The sequence below is a fragment of the Pinus tabuliformis genome, chromosome 3_2 (assembly GCF_031772625.1).
Source record: "Pinus tabuliformis cultivar Carrire ecotype Pingquan chromosome 3_2, CPIR1, whole genome shotgun sequence".
Lineage (NCBI taxonomy): Eukaryota > Viridiplantae > Streptophyta > Pinopsida > Pinales > Pinaceae > Pinus > Pinus tabuliformis.
The window spans coordinates 1,038,808,715-1,038,832,242 of NC_142302.1; positions in this window are offsets into that span (position 1 = coordinate 1,038,808,715).

The following is a 23,528-nucleotide window of genomic DNA, read 5'->3' on the forward strand; positions in this document are numbered from 1 at the left end:
GGCAGGTGTTGATGGATGACATGGTTTATTTCGGATTCGCCGATGGTGCTAGTTGGCACACTCGGAACCTTGCTTCCGCAGCTTGGGTACTCTATTATCCAACTGGTCAATTGATGGTGTCAAGGGGAGTATGCATTGGTCCTGCTTCAAACAATATGGCTGAGTATACTGCCGTCATTAATTTATTATCCGAGGCAATTTCTCACGAAATCGACTCGTTGGTAGTTTATCTTGATTCTCAATTGATAGTGTCACAATTAAATAACATTTATCGGGTAAGGGATCCATGTTTATATCGCCAGTATTTAAGGGTGAGGTTGTTGCAAAGATCATTTACTTATATTAATTATTTGCACATTCCAAGATCTCATAATTGGTTAGCTGATTCTATCGCTAATCAAGCATTAGACTGGCACATCAATCATTCATCACAATAAAATCAAATATCAAAAGTCAAACTGTATATATATATCATAAAGCATCTCGAGTGTACATAAGTCGGTCCAAAAATAATATACAAAATTGGGACTCAAATGCCCATATCATGTCCAGCATATCTAATGCCCCAGCTCAGGATGAGCGGCTAGGTAGGTAACTATAACATTGGCTACATGCCGAAAAGTGTGAACCCAGTCACGTGGCATGCCAACCACATGACGCTGCATATCCTCAGGGAGGTCCTCTATAGCTGCCATCGGTACTTGGTGAGACAGTCTCACCAATTGTCGCTGAACTGTATGGAGAAGTCACTCTGTATCCGCAGCCGCCTCTTCGGCTCCTCGGTCACGTCGTCCGTGTCGTGGGAACACATCGGGTCGTACCGGCCCAATATCTGGAACATGATCATCATATTAATCATTTGAATCCTATCAAAAATATTTTTCAAATTTCATTATTATATTTAAAAAATCACAAAAATAAATCATAAAATAAAAAATCACTTACCAATGTCACCCCATGCTGCGGTCGGTGGTAATGCCAGATCGGGATCTCCTCGGAAATCCAACCCAGCATAAGGGTAGTCATCTATGGTGATGATCTGCTAATCCCACCAGTTGAAGAAGTCGTCGTCGAATGCAGTCCGTGGGACGTCCCCACCTCCTAAGTGTTTCATCAGATCAGCCCACCTGCCCATGCGTGGATCTCGTGGGGTGCTGATTGAAATTGGCACTCTAGGACGAAGTATTGGGACTCTCGAAGAAGAAGAAATAGCACAAGATGGTCCCATATCCAAAATTCTTGGTCTGCCCTCTCTTGATGGAAGCAAGCTGGCTTTTCAAGCCAACTAGCAGAGGAGTACACCAGTCAAATACAGTAGTGAGACAATCTACCGCCAGGCTCATGGCTGGCCGTGAGGCCTAGTGCAGAGATGTTGATCCGTTCACTCTGGCTATGGTGAACAGGATGATCCTCAGTGATAAACTCGCTACATGTTTGATTGGGATCTGACTCCCAACCTTTTCCGGATGTCCCGGGCAGTATATATGAACATAATCCTCGATCGAGAGATTGCTTTGTGTCCTGCCCCTGGATCGCACTATCTCCCCCTCCGGGAAAGGTCTGTGATGAAGTATATATCTTCCACTTCCATCCTGAGTGGCATCTGGTCAATCATAAAAGCATCATCTTCGATACTCCAATAGTGAATGAGCATCTCAAGCAATCGTGTGTTTGCTTTCATATTTGGCAATTTGAAGAATTTAAGAAAACCGCATCCCCGCAAGGCATCCAAAGAATTTGCATCGTTCATGGCCTCATTATCCACTCTGGTATGCTCCCTCTCTCGCCATGTGACAGTCATTCTGAAGAAAAAAATGATTTTCAACCATTAGTTATTTTTTTTTTTTTTTGTTTAAATCGTTCACGGTGTATACGCGGGTCACCTTTACACACAGTCACGTGTAGGGCCCGCGTGTACGTGGGTTTCATATACCCAACCCGCGTATACGCCGCGGAAAAATTTGGGCAAAAAATCCAACGGTAAAACCTAATTTTAAAAGTCTGAAACAAGTCACAAATTAATGCAAGTCAAAGATAGAGCTTACCTGGTGATTTTCAAAGGATTTAAACGGTTGAATCTCGCATATGGAAGATTTGCTTCTTTTGCTCCAAAATGTTTCTCTCCAACTCAAATGGTAAAAATGGTGAGTCCAAAGTATGTTTTATAGGCTTTGAAATGCAAAAAAATTTCAAAATCTGATTTTGTTTGGTCTCATGTCACTTTTAACTTGGGAGCTTGGAATGTCGAGAATGGTTTGCTTTTCAGGTTATTTTGACACTTTTTCAATAGTTTTGAGACGTTTCCATGACTGCTGACCCATCATGGCAGGTATCATTTTCTCACTGGCGTAGAGGTTAGGAAATCTATTTTTCCGCTGCATTATGCATACTAGCCTCCATTTGTTGATACATCTGCCATAGGGTCGATCCCATCGTGTTATGGTCAGTAAACCATCTTCACTCGCCGATTTTTTAATCATGGCATGATGGTAGAGCCATCCTTTTCATGGGCATCCTAGTTAGCACCTCACTGACATTTGTTGCCCATGCTGCTTTGATTTGAGTAGGCTCGGGAGTCCTCTGTAGTCCCGCCATGACTTATGCGATGGAGACTCATTCCTCTTTGCTTCTTCACTTCGTTCTGGCCTTATACCCTAGAGGCTCCTTTGTGTTGAGTTGTACTATTGCATTGCATTTTGACCATTTGCACCTATTGGCCTTGAGCTGGCTTCACTTGGACTCGTGTTTAAGCCAACTTTTGACCATGACTACTGCGAAATCAAACTTGCATGCCACACCTTGACCCGTGGAAGGAACACACCTTGGAGTGTCTTTGACCAGTTTTCGCCTCCCTGCATTGAGCATAGGAATGTTCCCATCCCAGGAACTAGATCATCTGTTTCACCGACACTCGTTCTTTCCACTGTACTATAGCATTCTTTTATTATTTTTCCAGCTTAAAGAAAAAGACAAAAAAATTATATATTCCAAAAAAAGAGCGGGAATGGGACAAGATTTCCATTTATTGTTGGCAGCTAGAGTCAGTTGTGTCGCCCTTGAACAAAGCACTCAAAACAAAGTCTCCTCCACTTGGGCGGGATTTAGTTTGACTTAGGTACGCCTTAACCTTGTTATTGAGTCAGTTCTCCCCCGATTGGTTATCTCTTCCAATCATATGGAGGGTTTGTTCATGCCTCCTGCATGGCGAGCTTATACAAAGTCATCATATGCTGCCACATAGTCACATTGAGTCGTGCTTTTGTTCAAGGGAAGTTAGCCTGAGTCGGCCTCTCTACGGTGTCTCTTGACTCATTTTTCAGTCGGCCATCCCTAGTTGTCAGTGTCTTGTCTATCATCACATCAGTTATATTGGTCCTTTACTCGTTCCGGTTTGAGAAGGTCCCCATTGACTTCTTGCTGGCAGGTCTTGTCCTTATCGTCGACGACATCTTGCTCTGAGGGCAAGCCTAGAGTCGCACCCTGGCCCTATTTACATTATTGATAGGTCACCTTGTGCTCAGCATCGATCAATATCATGGGTCTTTGACTGAGTGGTTTCCCTTGTGTTCGACATCAGCTTACATTATCACACATTGGGATTCGTGCAATACCTTGGTTTCCATTTGACCATATTGGTGGATACCTCGCCTCTGTGTCAATTTTCATTATTGGTTGGTTCAGAGGGTTTCTGCCATGTGCTAGCCACATCTTCGGTCGGGTTACTACATCTTTTTTCGTCCGATCCCTTCCACATTATTGGCCTACGGTTTACACTCACGCTAGATTGATGAAGGATGCCTTAATGCCTTCTTTCTAGCGGATCTTTCCCTATCGACTACGACTCATTTCTCTGGGGCAAACATCTAGAGTCCATTTGGCAGTACCTTGGGGTTTGCAGTCATTAGTGGCAGATCCTTCACTATCGACAGTGGGAAACCATCGTTGTCTCCTGATCGATAGATTCTTACAGGTGTTCGACTCCAGCTCATTTATTCGCACTTGTTAGATTGTACTGGGTACCTTGACGCTCATTATCATTATCGGTGAGTAGTCTCGCGTTTGTTAACGGTATACATCAATGACCGGTGATCAAACAATTTCTCACATGGTCGACTTCAGATCATTTATTCCCATAGTGCAGAAATGTACCACGGCGGTCAGTGAAGACCTCAGGTTGCATCCGCATTCATTGGTTCACTTGACAGTTGCTCCTGTTGTTGCTAGTTGATACCACTTCACTTCATATGTTGCAGTCATTCATGGCAACATTCTATATGTGGGCACCTGAGTTTGCAGTGTAGTACCATATTACTCCATCATGTTCATTTGGTACCGTTTGGGATCAGTCTTTGATATCAGTGATCCGTTGCACCTTTCAGCATCATTGACAGTCTTATATGTGATATTCAGACATGTACTTGTTTCGATCATGATCAGATGATCCATTATGTATTTTCCAGTTCTCTATACTTGTATACTTAGTGGATCCGCTTGTACTTGATATGCAGACATGCTTTATAATAAAAGAAACACTTGTCCTTGTTCCTGATATAGATCTTCTTCATGTTTATATGATATCTATGTTATGACTCATGAATGAATGGTTGTTTAATTGCATAACTAACTTCCTTTCAATATATTATGAAGATGATTTCTTGGTTATGTTTAGTCCATATACTATTGTACTTTCTTGAATTGATTGTTTTGTAGGTCAAAGGAGAAAAAGGGGCATAAAGAGAGTTTGGACCCTACGTGGATCTTCTCAAACGAAGGACCCCCAGGTACGCCCCCTACCGCGTAGTTTTCTTATATTAGTAGTATGGCTGCATGTAATGTGTGTTTCTTTGCATAGACAACCTCCAGTCTGCTAGGGTATTAACCCAAGACCCTAGGGGAACATTTCCATTAACAAAGATGAATGGCACTTTGGCTATCACTGTATAATGTGCCCATATCATGCTTCTTACCCAATTCACCCATAAACCTTTGTAACCAAATCATTTCTTTACTAGCCTCTGTAGCAGAAACATACTCTGCTTCTGTTGTTGAAAGTGCAACAACACTTTGGATTTTTGAAACCCAACTGACAATTGTTCCACCTACAGTAAATACATATCCTGTAGTGCTCCTCTTGTTATCTCTGTCACCTGCCATATCTGCATCAACCTATCCCTGTAGAGAAATGTTTGAACCACCAAAGCATAATACTTCGTTTGTGGTACCTTCCAAATATCTGAGAATCCATTTCACTGCCGTCCAATGTTCCTTTCCTGTATTGTTCATGTACCTGCTTACAACTCCCACTGCATGTGCAATATCAGGCCTTGTGCAGACCATTGCATACATTAAGCTTCCAACTGCTGATGCATATGGAACTTTAGACATATAATCCATGTCTTCTTGGGTGTTTGGGCACATTTCCTTATTAAGTTTGAAATGGCTAGCAAAAATTGTACTAACTGGTTTTTCATTGTTCATATTAAATCTTTTCAACACCTTTTGTGTGTACTCATTCTGAAACAATGTTAATTTGTGATTTTTCCTGTCTCTAGTTATTCTCATACCAAGGATTTGTTTTGCAGCTCTCAAATCCTTCATTACAAGTGAATTTGCCAATTTTCTTTTGAGCACATTTATTTCCTACATGTTAGACCCTGAAACAAGCATGTCATCTACATACAATAACAATATAATATAGCTGCCATCATTTTGCTTTTTCAGATAAACACAATGATTAGAGTGACATCTAGTATAACCTTGTTCAGACATAAACTTGTCAAATTTTAGATACCACTGCCTTGGAGCCTATTTTAAGCCATACAAGCTCTTCTTCAACCTACACACTAGTTTCTCCTTCCCTTTCACCTCATATCCTTGTGGCTGCTGCATATATATCTCTTCATCCAAATCTCCATGGAGAAAGGTTGTCTTTATATTTAATTGCTCAAGATGCAAATATTCAACTACTACTAAACTCAAAATAGTTCTGATTGAAGTCATTTTAACAACAGGAGAAAATATTTCATCAAAATCAATACCTTTCCTTTGTGCAAACCCCTTCACCACATGTCTAGCTTTGTACCTCTGTTTTCCTCCATCTTCTTCCTTCAACCTGTAAACCCATTTATTCTACAATGTAGTTTTACCTGTAGGCAACCTGACTAAGTCCCAAGTCTGGTTATGCATTACGGAGTCCATCTCTTCTTCCATGGCTAGCTCCCACTTCTTCCTGCATTGCTTCTTCACAACATTCGAGTTCACAAGAATCAATCAACAATAAATAATATAATGAAGGAGAGTATCGTTCAGGGGGTATACTTATCCTGGTAGATCTTCTAACACCACTTTCAGGTGTTTGGGGTGCCTGTTGTTGTTGTGGTGGTTGTTGTTGTTGTGGTTGTTGATTATTATTATTTTCAGGCACCTTTACTTTTTCAGTGATCTCATCAAGAACTATGTATTCCTTGTTTTCTTTTTACTGTTTCTTTTCCTGCAACGGATTCTTATACAAGACCTTTTCATTGAATATTACATCTCTGCTCCTAATGATTTTGTGATTTTCGTAATCATATAAGCTTTAACCAAAATCATTAACACCATATCCAATAAAGGTACATTTCTTTGACTTTGCCTCAAGCTTTGTTCTATTTTCTTTATTAATATGGACAAAGGCCTCACAACCAAAAGGCTTTAAAAAGGAGTAGTTTACCTTTTTACCTGTCCATGCTTCCTCTGGAACACCACCATCCAAGGAGCTGGAAGGCCCTCTGTTTATTAGATAAACAGCAGTATCTATAGCATCTGCCCAAAATTGTAAAGGAAATCCTGCATGCAATCTCATGCACCTTGCACGCTCCATGATTGTTATGTTCATCCTTTCTGACACACCATTTTCTGCGAATTCCATGCTCTAAACAATACCTATCAAACTCTTTGCTGCAATATTCACCTCCATTCTCTGATCTGAGACACTTCAATTTCTTTCCTGTCTCAATCTCAACCAAATCTTTCCATTTCTTGAAAGTATCAAATACATCAGATTTATTCTTAATACAATAAATCCAATTTTTTCTAGTTGCATCATCAATAAAAGTAACATAATAACGAGAGCCACCGAGAGATGATACCTGAGCAGGTCCCCATACATCTATATGCACAAGCTCTAATATTTCGCTCTTCTTTTCTTTCCCAACTCTGAGAAATCTGACTCTCTTCTGTTTTCCATAAATGAAATTCTCACAAAAGTAAATCAACATTCTTCAAACCCGGCAACAAATTCCTTGAGTGAAGAATCTTCATCCCCTTCTCACTCATGTGTCCGAGCCTATGATGCCATAATGCTACATCTGCTCCTTTGGAAGTTAAAGCATTAACAGAGTTAGAAATACCATTTCATAAATACAATGTACCAACCTTTTCGCCTTTTGCTATTACCAGGGCTCCTTTGGTGACCTTCCAAGCTTTATCTGTGAAAGTTGTCACACAACCTTCACCGCCTAACTGCCCTGTTGAAATCAAATTTTTCTTCAGATCTGGAACATGCCTTACCTCCTCTACATTGGTTTCCATTTTGCTGCTTTACAAGAACCTTACCCATTCCAACAATTTTACAAGGTTTATCATCACCCAAACGGACTTGTCCAAAATCTCCTTGAACATAGTCATGAAAATATTTCTTATTGACAAGTGTGGCATAGAATGAGGCCCCTGAATCTACCACCCAAGAATCAGTAATATTTTCGAAAGAAAGAATAAAAGCATCTTGTAACACCTCACCTATCACATTTGCTTCATGATTGTTTTCTTGTTGTGCATCTCCTTCTTTTCCCTTCTAAGATCTACAGTCTTTCTTTAGGTGTCCTTTCTTTTCGCATTTCCAGTGCACTATCCCCGATCTGGACTTGGATCTACCTTTCCTTGATTTACTGCAATATCCTGAGCTCTTTCCTCTTTCCATTTTTATCCCCCTAGACTCTACACTTAAAGCATTACCCGATGTCTCACCGGAGCTTTTCTATCGCATTTCCTTGCTAAGGATAGCACTGAAAACATCATCAAACTTTAAAGTACTAGATCCAGAAACAGAGTTACTAATGGCCATTACTAAACAATTCCAACTTTCTGGCAATGAACACAAGAATAACATAGCACTAACTTCATCATCAAATTTTACCCCTACAGAACTTAACTGACTTGTAACAGTATTAAAATCATTTAAATGGTCTACAACAAATCCACCTTCCGACATCTTCATATTAAATAACCGTTTCATAAGAAATACCTTGTTTGAGGCCGAGGGTTTTTCATATAGTTTCGCCAACGCCTTAATCAAACCCTCTGTCGTTGTTTCCTTCGAAATGTTGAAGGCGACCGATGCTGCGAGGCACAACCATATTGTTCTGAGTGCCTTTCTATTGAGAAGGTTCCATTCTTCATCTGTCATACCCATTGGCATCTTTGTTTTTCTGCCCAATGGTAGGTACAGATCTTTCTGATACAAATAATCTTCCATCTACATCTTCCACTGCGAGAATTTTTGGCCGTTAAATTTCTCGACCCTAAACTTACCATCTTCCGCCATTTCTCCCACTCGAACGAGGAACCCTTCTTTCCTATGAGTTTATCAGCCAAATAGACCTTCGGCTCTGATACCAGTTGTTAGAAAATTATATATTACAGAGCAATGGAACACATAGAATATTGCATAAATATAAACACAGAAAACGCATAAAACCAGAGAGACACAGATATACGTGGTTCACCCAGTTTGGGCTACGTCCACCCCGAACAGCCAGTCCTTCCTTTCTATTATCCAGCAAAATGAAGAGACACAACCTACAGCAGATCCGTGTAATATCCTCTGTTTTCTCTCACAGTCTCACCTCTCTGTTTCTCGCTCAGAGAATACACCTCTATATCACAGCCTCAATACAAATGCCCTCATACATAGAGAGGGGTTGCCTTCTAGGGCAAAAAACCCTAAACTAAACATAAGTTCTACCGTCAGATCATCCACCTAATGAACGACCCAAATTGACTAGAAATTACTATACTTTTACAAGGCAATTTTACATCTGTTTTTAGCTTCAGGGGTGTTGCCCCCGAAACCCCCGCTGGGGGACCGCTGGCCCCCAGACCCCTGCGAGGGGGACAAGTCCCCCCCACGTGGAGGGGTGTACAAACCTCCTGGGGTATACATCCGTCTTAAACAAAGACCTCTAAATAATCATGCTCGACACCCAACATGGGAGAAATTGTGTCTAATGTTTGCAGCATTCTCATTGATTCTCTGCTTAATAGATATGCCTGTTTCCCTAATGTAGGGGATACCACATGAGAAGGGAACAAGGTAGACCCCTTTCAAGTCCTTAGGATCAATAGGGTCTTTAACAGATCTAAGAGAATTCTTAATGGTATTGAGAGGTTTGAAAGAAGAAGAGAGATGAACCTTAGAGATAGGATCACCATGATCATGTTTAACTCTAGGATTTTTTCAGTATTTATGAAAGGCCTTGAGGCTTTGAGATCTGCTATACCCATTATTTCTAGGAACTTCAAGAATATGGGATTTCTCCTTTTCAAGGTGGATATCATCAAAGCTTCTTAGAGCACGGGTAGCAAGAGTGCTAAGAACCCCGAATTTCTGAGATGGGAAATGATGAGAATTGGCATGGAGATACTATTCCATGTGAGTCTTTTTCCAAAAGACTTGGTGACAAATGGAACCATCACTCATCCTTGAAAGGAGAATGTCGAGAAAGGGAAGGTGACCATCCACCTCAACTTCCATCATGAACTTGATGGAGTCAGATTGAGAATTAAGGTGGTTAAGAAATAGGTTGAGCTTCTCCCGACCATGAGGCCAGATGACACAGGTATCATCAACAAACCTCTTCCAATTTTTAGGATGAAATTGAGCAGTGGCTAAGGCCTTGGTCTCAAAATCTTCCATAAACAGGTTAGCAACAATAGGGGAAAGAGGGGAGCCCATCGCAACACTGCAAGTTTGCTCATAGAAGTCACCTTGGAAACTGAAGAAGGTCGAGGTGAGGCATAGGCCAACTAACTTGGCAGTGTCTTTGTCAGTGATGTGATTTATGATATCAATGGCTTCTTGGATGGGGATTTTGGTGTATAAGAAAACAATGTCAAAATTAACCAGCAAATCACCCGGTTCCAATTTGATATTGATGAGCACCAATATTGTAGTAAGAATGTTGCAACTCTTGGGCTACCAGCTTTACTTTATCAACCTGGGGTTTGTACAAACTTGGAGGTGACAATGTTGTATACACAAGTAAAAGTGATGGTTCTGCCTTTTGTCACTGTTCAGCTGGTGAGATACCACTAGGGTTTGCAAGCCATACTTCTATGGATTCAAAAGAAGCTTGGTTCCTTGATGAAAGAAATAGAAATCTACCCTAAGAGAGAGTTGATCTACTGAAATAATGAAAAAGAATGAAATTCAATGCTAAGAGCTATGCTTTGCACTGATGCTAAATCAACATGAACAAAATGCTACTATCCTAAGCATGGAAGTTAAAAAAATCAAACACAATTGTTATGCATGTAAAGGACTGTAATAAATCTGTTTTGTCTTTTTATGTTTTTCATGAAAAATCAAGTGTGCAAACTAATCTCTTTTGGTGATGTGGTAGGTGGTTTAGGGATGTTGATGGATGGCTAGAAGGTTCAGGAGATGGTTGGAAGGTTTGGGAGACCCTTGGGTGACCTTGGGAGGCTTCCTAGAGGTTTTCCCTCAATTTGGCCTCAAAATAGGCCACTACAGGAAAACCTACAGGATGTACTAGAAACCTACAGGATTCCCTATATTTCTACAAGATGCAGCCGTGAGAAAAATAATGGGTGTTGGAGGTGATGGAAAGCTTGGGGAAGGTAGTTGATGGGTGGAATGGAGTGAGAAGAGGCCTAGGATCACTCAGAAACCAAAACCAAGTTTAGGAGATGGTTGGATTCGCTCAAAATGCTTGAGGAATTTTTTTATGTAAAATGGTGAAATTGGTGGAGGTTTTGATGAAAACAAGGATGCCTATGGGTGGATGAAGTTGGGAGGTGGTTGTTGGCTATGAGATTTCTGTCTACTTCTGAAGTACCTACTCTGCATCAAACATGTGTAATTTCCAAAAATTCATGTAAACAAGAAGAATTCTCATGAACTAGAAAAGAAAAATTTAATGAACTAAATGTCTACCTTATGCATGAAGAAATTGTTGAATAACATAGAATTGTGGATGATATCTACTGCAAGAATGAATATAGAAGAAATGGCAATGAAATCCTACTTGCAAAACTAATCAAATGCTAGTTTAAGTACAACAACCTCTAAATATCATGAGAGAAATGGAAATCTATCTTTTTGGGTTGCATAAGGGTCTTTTCCTCAAATCATGATCCCAGAAGGAATAAGTGAGGCCAAGACACCTACTGACAGGTTTGTGGAGCCTCTTTTATCCCTTCTAACCTGCTACTGATGTAAGGCACAAATGGAAGCAAACTAATAAAAAATTAATCAATTCTACACTACTTGTAATGAAATACTTCTAAGAATAGTTTAACCATGAATCTATGAAACTAAGCTAATCATAAAGATACAAGAAGAGGATACTTTGTTGCTAGGGTTGGGCCCTAACCCAAGAGCTTTAGCCCTATGAATTAACTCAGTACCAAATCAAGAACAAACTCATTTTTATTACCAAAACAGGAAATTACATCAAAAAGTCTTCCACAAGTCTGGAGCTCGAAAATAGCTAGAGTTTTACAACAAAAATTTGAATCCTAATGAGGCTCTAGGCCTCTCTACTTATACAACTGAAGTCTCCAACGACTTCCTTAAATTTAGGGAGGCTCAGCTCCCAAACTCAAGATGAACTACTCTTTGTCTATCACTTACTCGACTGCCTTTTAATCTTCATGGCTTGGCTGCTTGCACTCCGAGCTGGTGGGATTAATGAAGGAATATTCGAATGGGGAAGGAGTAAATGAGGAGGATTTACCTCCTACAATATCTCTCCCTTGTCCCATTCGAGTTTCAAACCTTAGTCTTTGCCAAAATTCCTTGATTTTCTCTTCCAAACCTGCATTCAATGCATATTAGTCCACTAGGCATAATATCTCACTTTAACTCATCTCATTAAACAAAATATAATCAAAACATGTAATAAGTTGTGAGAAAATTTGGTTTGACTAAGCTAGGAGGTGAATTAAGGCCAATATAATTACCCAATGATGAGGCTCATTATCACCCCCTATTGAAAGTGTTGCTCATCCTCTAAGCAACTCAATCAATATCCATGTTCTTCATAGCTCTAGTGGCCTCCCTGATATCCCATGCCTCTGCTATGGTTTCCAACCTGCTTTCTTTTCTACCTCCTCCCACTGCCTCTTTTCTTCTTCTTCCTTCCTTCCTTCTAGCATTCCTAAGAGCAGTGGTGGACTGAGTTTCAAGCCAATCCAATTGACTTTGAGTCTTTGCATAGATTGCTTGTACATGGGTGTCTTGTTCAGTGCTTCTCTCATTCTTTGAGGAGTGTGGTACTCTCTTATCTTTAAACTGTGTGGCAATGTGTTCCATCTCCTTAGGCAAGCATGTATGATGTCATCCCCTAACAAACTGAACATGTCCTCAAAATGTGAAATTGCTTGCTCTTGGGCAACAAGATACCTGGGTGCAAGTTGAGGATCATTTGCAATTAAATTATGTGTGTTGATGAGGGCCATTGGATTGGATTGCTTAGCTTTGATCATAAGGGGCTATGTTTGTTCTTTTGCCAATATCTTCTTCATTTCTACAGCCCTTGCTTCCTCATGGTTCATCCATGATGCCAAAGCCATCAACTGTAAATCTCCTAGCTTGGCATTAGGGTCCCATACATTCATGTTTGTTAATGCCATGTTATGCAAATAAAACTCAACCATCTTGGCCCTGTCCTCCAATGTACTTTGATCACAAAGATCAATGAACTATCTATAATCCTGAAATGGCATAGTGCCTCTCTGTGCTAGGGTCTTGATCTGGAAATGCAGCCACTATTCCTTAAGGTATAGGGCATAGGATTTAGCTGGCATCCTATACTGGATTTCTTCCAAAGAGAGACTGGACATACATGCCAATTGGTTCTCTCTTTCTTGCAGTTGTCCTTTCAACCATGCATTTTCTATCTCTAATTGATTTCTCATTATGGCCTCTTTGTCTCTCAAGCTACTTAATTCTTTGCCCATCTCCTTGAGCTTCTCCTCCATGTGACCAATGTCTTCCACCCCCTTGGATTTGGCAATCTGCATCCATCGAGGAGTTCTGGCTCTCTCCTTCTCAAGCTCAAAGAATAGTGGAATAATTTTTTTTTGTGGAATGACCCTGCCCCCTTCAATAAATATATAGTAGGAGCCAAGGTTAGGTTGGAGGATAGGTCCCTTTAACTCTGGGTCCTCTTCTTTAGTTTCTTGTTGTAGGCTTCCCTTCTTATCCAATTTTTTAGTCTCCTATAGGTTTAACAAAGTATCCTGTAGGACTACTTCAGCTTCCTGTAGGTCCTGTTGTGTATCCTGTAGGATTGCTTTTCCTTTGGATGAGGTGGACCTAGTTATAGGCCTTCTCACATAAGTGATAGGAGACTTAGGAGGAGGCATTTTCTCCTAATGTTTAGGTGAGTCCTCAATCATAATGTGAATCTTAGTTGTTGTTTGGGGTTTCCCATGCCTTATCCTTGTGCTTTTCCTTGTTCTGAAATATAAGGGGGTCTACCTCTATCTTTTGCCTTTCTGTTTGATAGGGGTGCTAAGAGAAGTGAGGGCAACAGCTACTTCTCCCTCAGTGGCCTCTGGAGACCCCATAGGTGACTTCTCTTTGTCTTCTTCCTCCTCTTTTTCGTTGCCCTTTTCCTCTATATTTTTTCCCTCTTCTTCTCCTTCTAGATCCTCATCTTGTTTATCAGTCTCTTCTTTTCCATCTTCCTCTATTTCCTCATCTTCCTCCCCATCTGTCTCATCTTCATCCCTCTCTGCTTCTTCTCCCTCTGTTTCAGTTTCTTCCTCATCCTTTTCACTAACAGTAGGACTAATGTCATATGTGAGGGCTTCGATATCCTCCTCTTGTCTGCATGTCTCTGAAAATTTCCCATTGGATAGGAATTCTGAGGTTGTGGAGGGCATCTTCTATGATGATTCTAATTAACCCATGGTGGGCTAAATTTTGGTGGTTTCCCTCCTGCACTTTTATGCTTATGTCTATCAGTGATTGCATAAGGAAGTATGGTATGTTGAGCCTGTGGTGAGGAGGTGTTTCTGCTCCAAACCTCAATTCTTCAAGAAGCCTAAAGTGATACCCATAAACCATGCTATATCTACCCTCACATGATATGTATTTTATAAGGTGGTAGCTCACCTCATTCCAGGGGTATGGTAGGCTTGCTCTCCTTACTCCATTTTTGTGCTCAATGGGCTCTTCTCCCTCTAAAAAGAACTTATTCTTAGCAATCTGGCTATCTCCCTTGTCTTCCTTTCTCCAAGGTACTCTTAAGGGAAGTGTGGTAATTTTGCTTATGAGTTCAGGGGTGAACTCTATTGATAGGCCTCTCACCACAATAGTGGCATGAATTTTGGTCAGTGGAATGAGGGAGAGAGAAAAATCTCAGGCAAATTCATCATCATACCCTCTTAATTTTTCAAAATACCCCAGCCAATTATGCCTTGTGAAGATTTCTAACACTTGAGGGTGTTGGTGGATTCTCACAATATTAATGGGCTCCCTTCTATTAGACCCCCTGTCATTTTTTTGGTGAATTTGGAGAAGCTGAGATGGTTGACAAAAAAATGTTTTAATGCAAAAGTAAATAACTGAAAGAACGGTGGAGAAAATTCCCTTACGTAGTTGCCAAATTCACTCTCTACTAGGGGATTTTCTTTTCAATTCTCTTTGAAAAAGGGAAGGAATTATAGATCCTACCTCTTCATAGCGTTTGTTGTAGCCAACCCCCATGTTTTCCCCTCTGAAACCCCTCTCGGCCAATCCTGTAGATTGTCTATCTATATCTGTTATAGACATTTTTGTGCCTCGCGTCAAGGAGCATGGAATGTCAATAATTACAGGGATCCTCAGTCCCTAAACATGTTGTTCTTACCCCTAAAAGAACAAGGTCATCAACCAACAGCACTTCCAATCAGTTCTCCACCTGAAAACACTTCAAAACAGGCTTATTTTGGATCATGTCAGCTGCTTAACTGAGCTTCTGCGCTGTATTGCAACTGTCCCACTCTGTACCTGCGCTGGAAGTCAAAAACAATGAAGGTTACCTGCGCTGGGCGAGATTGGCCAAGTGGCACAGTCATCCTGCAAGGTGTCAATTGCCCAGGAAGCTTCCAAAATGACACTTGGTTCATGAGATTCGCCCTGTGAAGAGTAAGAGGTACTTGATCACCATGTGTAAGCAAGGATCTCCAAGTGGACACAGGAACTGAAGATTAACTGAAGATGGAGAGGACACTAGTCAGCTATATGCCAGCCTCCAGCTGACTCATCCTTTCCTCTTCCCTCCTATATATAGAGCTCTTCTATGAGGTCTAGGGGGGCTGGAATTTTGTGTAAAGCAAGGAGGTGCTGTTGGATTACAGTTAGAGCTATTGGGTGATTGTTTTACTAGAGGTGAAGAGGAGAGTTCTTGCTGCTGGGGAGGTGCTGCTGGATTGGAGCCATCATTGGTTGTAACCTTCTCAGAACCCTGTTACTTCTATCAATAAAGTTTTGCATGTTCTCCTATATACTTGTATTGCATTGATGTGTTGTATTTACATGTATATTTGATTCACTCTAATCCATGCATCAGTTATGAGTACTTGTATCTTGTAGTTTCTTCTCTTGTTTTGTGCAGGATCTGTGTGTAGCTGGACTGGCAAAGAGAGCAAGGAGCTGGGAACAAGAGACAAAGAGAGAGGATCAAGATCGACTAAGCGAAGGATACCAGGTTGGTTGATCATTTCTTCCCCCCTCTCTGTACTTTCATAAAGGAAAACATCAAAGCTTTACTTTCAGTTGTTGCTAAAGACTGTCACCTTTAGAGTAGGGATAGGGTCATCCGCATCGGATACTTTTCCCCACAACAAACTGGCGACTCCGCTATGGAGCCTAGTATCTTGTTGGTGTTTGTAGTATTTTTGCTATTCATTTCTTGAAGAAAAGAGTACCAAATCGAAAAGCTTTTGACTATATCAAAAGCGAAGTAGAGGGTCTGCTACTCTTGCTCATTTGCTGAGCAAATTCAAGATTTAAAGAGCTAATCTACAAAAGACTCTTTACTCTTTGTGATAGCTTTTCATCCTCTTGATCATCCCTTAGCCTGTACTTGACCTATAGCTTTTTATTTCAGCAAAAACAGTGCATTTTTGAGCTTTTTATGACCCGGAATTCTTTGTAGACGAAACTTTCGTGAGTCAGTGCAGGCTGTCCACAGGCAGCCTGCATTACAGCACAGGTGCTCCCTTCGGGAACTGCGCTGAGAGTCAAACTGGCAGACTAGAACCTGCGCTGGTCCAGTTAGCCATTGTCTTGCTCAGCTTTCCCTTTGTGTCTTAGCCCTGTTTTCACTTGTTTTTGCTGATTGCTTGCTGGTCATTGTACTTGCTGTAGACCACTTCTCCTTGACATTATTCCGCCTCAGTTGTGTGATGAAACTGTGAATGTTCTTTCAGTATTTCTTGTGTCAATTACAGTTTCCCATTGTGAAAAGCGAACCAGTATAGCTGTGACCTCTTAGATCCTGAACTGTAAAAGTGTCTGTATGATCTTAAGAGTTAGTTTCATTACTGTTCATGGCTGTTTGAGTTTGTTTGTTTTTCATATTATGGTTTGAATTCATATATTTTTTAGTGTTGAAACAAGTACCTGTAAGGTGTCTTTTCATTTTAGACGAAACTTGTTTGTTTACGCTTCAAATTGAATTCGAAAATTATACAACGATTTCCTTTTGTCTACATCAACATTAAAGGAAAAGAAAAGAAATACATGCATCTTGCATTTGCATTTTTGATAAGTTTGCGTGTCTGATCTAGGAGAAAGTGCATTAGTTTGTGCTTTGTGCTCTGTGTGGAAAGATATTGTTTTTCTCTCCCCTCAGTAGCTAGTATTTTCAAAGCTAAAAAGATTGTAAAAGCTTGCTTATCATTTTAGCTGCATCTAGGAATTTGTACCAATACATCTCGTGGTGATCCTGAAAGACAAACTGTTAAACAAGATCAACATTAAAATAAACCCAATTTACATAACAACGCTTTGTAACATAACGCAAACATCTAGAGGTCTAGGTAGAGACGTGTTCCGGCGTCGTTAAACATAGTGACTGTCGATCTCTACTTAGGTGGGTGATTCCTCCTGAGAGTCGGTGGCACTAATACGGACTTGTGCTCCCGCGTACTGTCGCGTATATTGGGAGACCCCTATAGGCTTTTATCCTTTATCCTTAGGAAGTTGTGTCGGCCGCCCTACTGATCGCGATGCAGTGAACACAGCATTCACGAAGATCGACCACCCGTACCATAAAACGTATTCTGTGGTTTCGCGAAAGGTTTGGCACACCCTCTGCCTAGATCTCCAGAGCAGTTTCTTTTGGCCTTTTTCAAACTCTATAACTGAAAAAGTCCAACCGAGCATTTGTCACTTCGGGCTCGTTAATACATCGAAGGCGACTAGAGTCATCTTTAGCTTTTTCTCGACTCTTAAAACATGAAAAAGCAAGTTGTGTCTAAAGCGTCGTTATAAAATTTATTTTAAGCGGAATAATCATCACCCTTCCCTCGTTGATCTTCGAAGTTAGTCCACCACAAGTGGAAGTTCCTGTAAAATCGCTAAGAAATCTTTTGGATAGACTAGATATGTCTGAACAACCGTCAACATCCAGGACTGTGTCGTACGACACAGCAATAGCAGAGGCTCCTACTGCTGCTCCAACGATGTTCGCTGGTATACCATCTGTCTCGGCAAGTTGTCAACAACAAGCCGGAGTCCCATCAGGGACAATGACATGGTTAGTTCCTATTTCTTCGTCCGGATTATCATCTGGTATTTCTTATGTTGAAACTCACCAAATTGATCCATTTGGAGGTCAACCTGGGCAATCGATCCCCTTGAGTTCCGGATTGATACCATATGGGGGGCAGTATGCCTTTTCATTACCTCCTCCGGGAGGATGCCCATCCGTGAGTTCACAACAAAGTTCAGGTCAAACTGGAATTACATCCAACAGTTGGGTACCAATACTGCCTCAACAACCAGGAGTTGTATATTCTATGCAACCAGTCCACCCTGTGTCGAATATTACCACCACACCTGTTATGGCGAATGTGTCGCAAGTACAAGCGTTACCTGTTGTAATACAACAACCTCTTGGCTCTGCGACTCAATCACAATCTCAGGGTAGTGCCTCCTTATCTGGAGCGACTCAGGCCCAAACAAGTACTGTGACTCCTCATCCTGGTCAATCATCCAGTATTGGTCAACAGCAAATGGTCCAACAACCAGAGCTGCTTCAATCTCAACAACCGCCTTTCCAGCAATCATATCAAGGACCTGAGCAACAAGTCTTTGTAAGTAATGGGCAACCATACTATAATGGTTACGCCCATCAACCTTGTCTAAGTTGTCAGCATAATGCTGGTCTGCAAAGACCCATTGCTCAGGCGATACCATCTTATCCTGGATATGCTTCGCCTAACCTGAATCAACAGTTGCCCTTTGTAGCAACTCTAGAATTACCAGATCTAAACCGGCTGACGAATGATCCAATTTCTTATGCCCCTTGGTGGCCCGCGATTCCACACAAACTTCCATCAGACATTCCTAAATTTAATGGAAATCCTGGTGAAGATCCGTCGAATCATGTGATGACATTCCATCTATGGTGTTCATCAAACACCCTGAATGATGATTCGATAAGACTTTGCCTCTTCCAGAGGACATTGACAGGTCCAGCGGCTAAATGGTACATTGAATTGCCAAGAGCCTCTTTCGACAATTTCAGCTCCTTAGCCACGACTTTCTTAACCCATTTTCAATTACCGATAAGGTATGAAACAGGGACAGAACTCCTCACCAACTTCAAACAGACAACGGCCACTCACATATCTGATCATATACATGAGTGGCGACGTCGTCGTAGGATGGTGAAAACTTACGTTCCCGATCAGCTGTTAGCTGAATGGTTTATAAAGTCGTTACTTCCAGCTATAACGGAAGATGTGGCCAAGGGAGGAGTCGTAACAGAGGAGCAAGTCATTGCTCGTGCTCAATATTTAGACTTAGTATATACTCAGTCGGGCACGCTCTACGACAAAATACCTGACGCCCCTAGACCTGAATTTTCAATTCCTCCCCCTCCTGGATCGAATACTAACTCTCACGCCAGTAATGGCATGACTGGAAAACGCAAAATTTCTAGTCAAAATGCAAATGAGCGACTTCTTGCCTCAGAAGTAAATGCCATGTCGACTGACAAGGGCAAACAACTGAAGCAACCAGGGGGCAAGAAGATAAAGAAAAGGAAAGGGAGACCCCCGACAGGGTGTCATATATGCGATGAGGATCATTGGACGAAAGATTGTCCACATATAGCTGAAGTTAAGAAACTCTTCAAGAGTTCAAAAACCCCAGCAGTATTGACTGATCCGTTTCCTAATCCAAGTCAAAATCTGGTTGCTAATCAAAATGCTTCCGGATCCCAAGTGCTTATGTTGTCTACCTCGAAGCAACAGAATAATGCTTTGACAAGGAGTAAAGATTACAGGAATCCAAAGATGTCGAACAACAAGGTTAATGAACGGCCTAGTAGTTCAACAACAACTTTGAAAGAAGTCGTGCCGCCCATCGTTCCTGAGCCAATGATAAAGTCGCCAAAGGGAGTAGTACACAAATCGACATTTAATCCTCGTGACAAAGGAGCACAGAATTATAATATAGTAAAGGACCTGGCCCAATCGCCATCCACTATGTCGACACTTGAAGTACCACAAAATTGCCCCTCCCAAGAGCAAGCTTTATTATCAGCAATAAGTGGGATTGGCCCAATGGATTCCAATCTTGTGGCTTTTGATCATAAGGGATATGACCCTCAGTTACCAGCTCAACTAGCTTTCCTTATTCAAGTGAAAGCCCTCAACAAAACTGTTCATCGAACAATTGTTGATGAGGGGGCATCTACATGTCTTATGTCGATGAGTTGCTGGAAAGAATTAGGATCACCACCCTTGTCGAAATCGTCAACGACGTTAAAAGCATTTGATGGACGATCATACACTCCATACGGGATTTTAAGTAACTTGCAAGTTGAACTGGGGGGCAAAACAGTAGGAATTGATGTTGAAGTAATTGATGGAAACCTCGATTACAACATCCTACTAGGAAGGCCCTGGATCTATGCCATGGCCGCGGTTGTGTCGACCTATTTCAGGAGGATTGCATTTCCCTCCCAAGAAGGAATTACCATCGTCGACCAACAAACTTTTCTACCCAACAGTTCACAAGTTACAGGAAGCATTCCAATGATCCATGCAAGGAATCATTTTTTCCAAAATATCGGAGTAGGTTTCCTAAAAGACCCTGCCTTAATGGGTACTTTCGCCCTACCGTCTCCAAGTAATCTGGCAGAAGTGGCCACAGTGGAAACCTACAAAATGCAATCTAATCCAATCTTCTGGTTGGATTCGGAAGATTCCTAGATATTTTGTCGGCTTCGAGGACGGTTCTTATCTCGTGTCAACCTCGTTAAAAAATGAAACAAGGAGTCATGAGGATAGTTCTTTTATTATTTCAACCTCATTAAAAAATGAAACAAATCCCCTTTTCAAAATTCAAAGGTAAACCTTCATTCCAATCACCAAGTTGAATACAATGAAGCTTGGGGGGCACCCTCCTTTGACATGCGTTATTATGATGCTGGGGGCATGCAAAAGATCCGAGCAGTTTTAGCACATAGTTCATGCTCGTTAAAAAATAAACATAAGTTTGAGCAGTTTTAGCACATAGTTCATGCTCATTAAAAAATAAACATAAGTTGTGAGCAATCTTCCCCTAGAGTTCAAGCTCATCCAGAAAAAATGAACCGGTAAATAACCTTTTGAGATCGTAAATTCATCAGCCATAAAAGCCTTGGTCGTGTTTGTGCACCGTCACCTCCACTTTTCATTTGGCCGATCATTCACTTCCATTTGTGTGTTTACCCATTTTGAGGAACAGCTGCGAAGAGTGATTTCACTTAGCCATCCTTGTGACCCTGCCGTGATTGGAAAATTCCAACCTGTACCTGGAATCTGCTGCTATCCCTGTTTATCACTCGTTCCTCAAAAGACGAGTCTTCTTTGAGCTCTTTTCACTGACTCGTAAAATATGAAAAGTTTGCCGAGTTTTGGCCTTCCAGCTCGTTAAACGACCGGAACGCTATCCCTCCTGTAGATTTTAATCTTTTTGGACCTGAGGGATTATTGCACAAAAAGATCGAGCGCTTGTCTTGTTCAGCTCGTAAAAGTACCGAACAGCCATCCCTTCTATATTGTTTTATACTTTTTCGGACTTAAGGGATTAGATGACGAAAAAGGAATTATGGAGTTGACTTTCTGTACCTTTTCAGACTCTCTAAAAATGAAAAGGACCGAGTTCTCTTTGTCGTTAGACTCGTTAAAATGATTAAATAGCGACAAACTTGTCTTTAGACGAGAACGAGTTTCCCTATCGCTAGGCTCGTTAAATCTTAGCGATGGGCTTGCCCGAAGGGCAGGTTATAGAACAAGCATATGTTATCCTCCTCAAGCTTGACAAAAATAAAGAGGTACTGGTCAGAAATGACTGGGGAAAAATTGGGAGAACATCAAAGTTTAAAGGTAGCAAGTCACTCTTGAACATGACACTTTTCCTCCGTACCACATCGGGTTGGGTTGTTTCATTCACCGGTCTCATCACCATGGTCCTCGCCACACCATCCACATTTGGGGTAATGCTACCGATCCATCGCATCAGTGTCGTTATATGTTCAAGAGGGGTCATTCTGAAAGTGTCAACCATGTCCCATCCACTCCCATACATTATCCTTCATCCATTTCATGATCGCCACCCTGAATCGTATGTCACAGTTTGTTTCCACCTCCACTAAATCATTAGCTCCGTTCCGTGTCATTGATGTGGGATTCATTAAGGCCCTCCTTTGACGGATCGCTTCTTGTCGACAGCAGCTCATTATCCAAGAAGTTGATCTAGGAACACCCCCATCAGTACTTTGAAGCTTGCATGCCTCAATGGCAAGTTTCTCACTTCCGGCGACAGGTATACGTCAATGACCTTCGACCAGAAGATTTTGCGTGGCGTTCGACGCCAAGTCCTTTATTCACGCCACGTGAATTGTACTACAGTACCTTGAGGATCATTGTCATTATTGGTGATTCCTCTCGCGCTTGTTAACGGTTTTCATTATCGACCGGTAATCAAACGATGTCTTTCCATGTTCGACTTCAGCGCAATTCTCACATGGATCGACTTGTACTTAGAGTGAAGATCGAACGAGTTTGAAGACCCCGGATCTAGTTTCATCCATCCGGGCTGCGATATATATTCAGGAAATATAAAAACATTTGCCATGTACATCATTGCAGCAGATGATCATCCTAACAAAGGATGATAATTTCAGCGGAAGATTATCAGTCTGTGATCAGACGATCGTCTGTCATATGTACCAAAATGTATTTATAAAAGCTGAGCATGGGAATGCCCGCCTCAGCTAGACCATGAAATTTGAATGAAAGATAATGTATTGTATTGTATTGTATTACAGGGCACTCTCCTCGGCACTGGAACGAACTTCGGACCCTCTAGCTAAAGCATTTCACCCGATAAACGGCCTCGTACTTTAGGGGGCAACTGTTATAGACATTTTTGTGCCTCGCGTCAAGGAGCATGGAATGTCAATAATTACAGGGATCCTCAGTCCCTAAACATGTTGTTCTTACCCCTAAAAGAACAAGGTCATCAACCAACAGCACTTCCAATCAGTTCTCCACCTGAAAACACTTCAAAACAGGCTTATTTTGGATCATGTCAGCTGCTTAACTGAGCTTCTGCGCTGTATTGCAACTGTCCCACTCTGTACCTGCGCTGGAAGTCAAAAACAATGAAGGCTACCTGCGCTGGGCGAGATTGGCCAAGTGGCACAGTCATCCTGCAAGGTGTCAATTGCCCAGGAAGCTTCCAAAATGACACTTGGTTCATGAGATTCGCCCTGTGATGAGTAAGAGGTACTTGATCACCATGTGTAAGCAAGGATCTCCAAGTGGACACAGGAACTGAAGATTAACTGAAGATGGAGAGGACACTAGTCAGCTATATGCCAGCCTCCAGCTGACTCATCCTTTCCTCTTCCCTCCTATATATAGAGCTCTTCTATGAGGTCTAGGGGGGCTGGAATTTTGTGTAAAGCAAGGAGGTGTTGTTGGATTATAGTTAGAGCTATTGGGTGATTGTTTTACTAGAGGTGAAGAGGAGA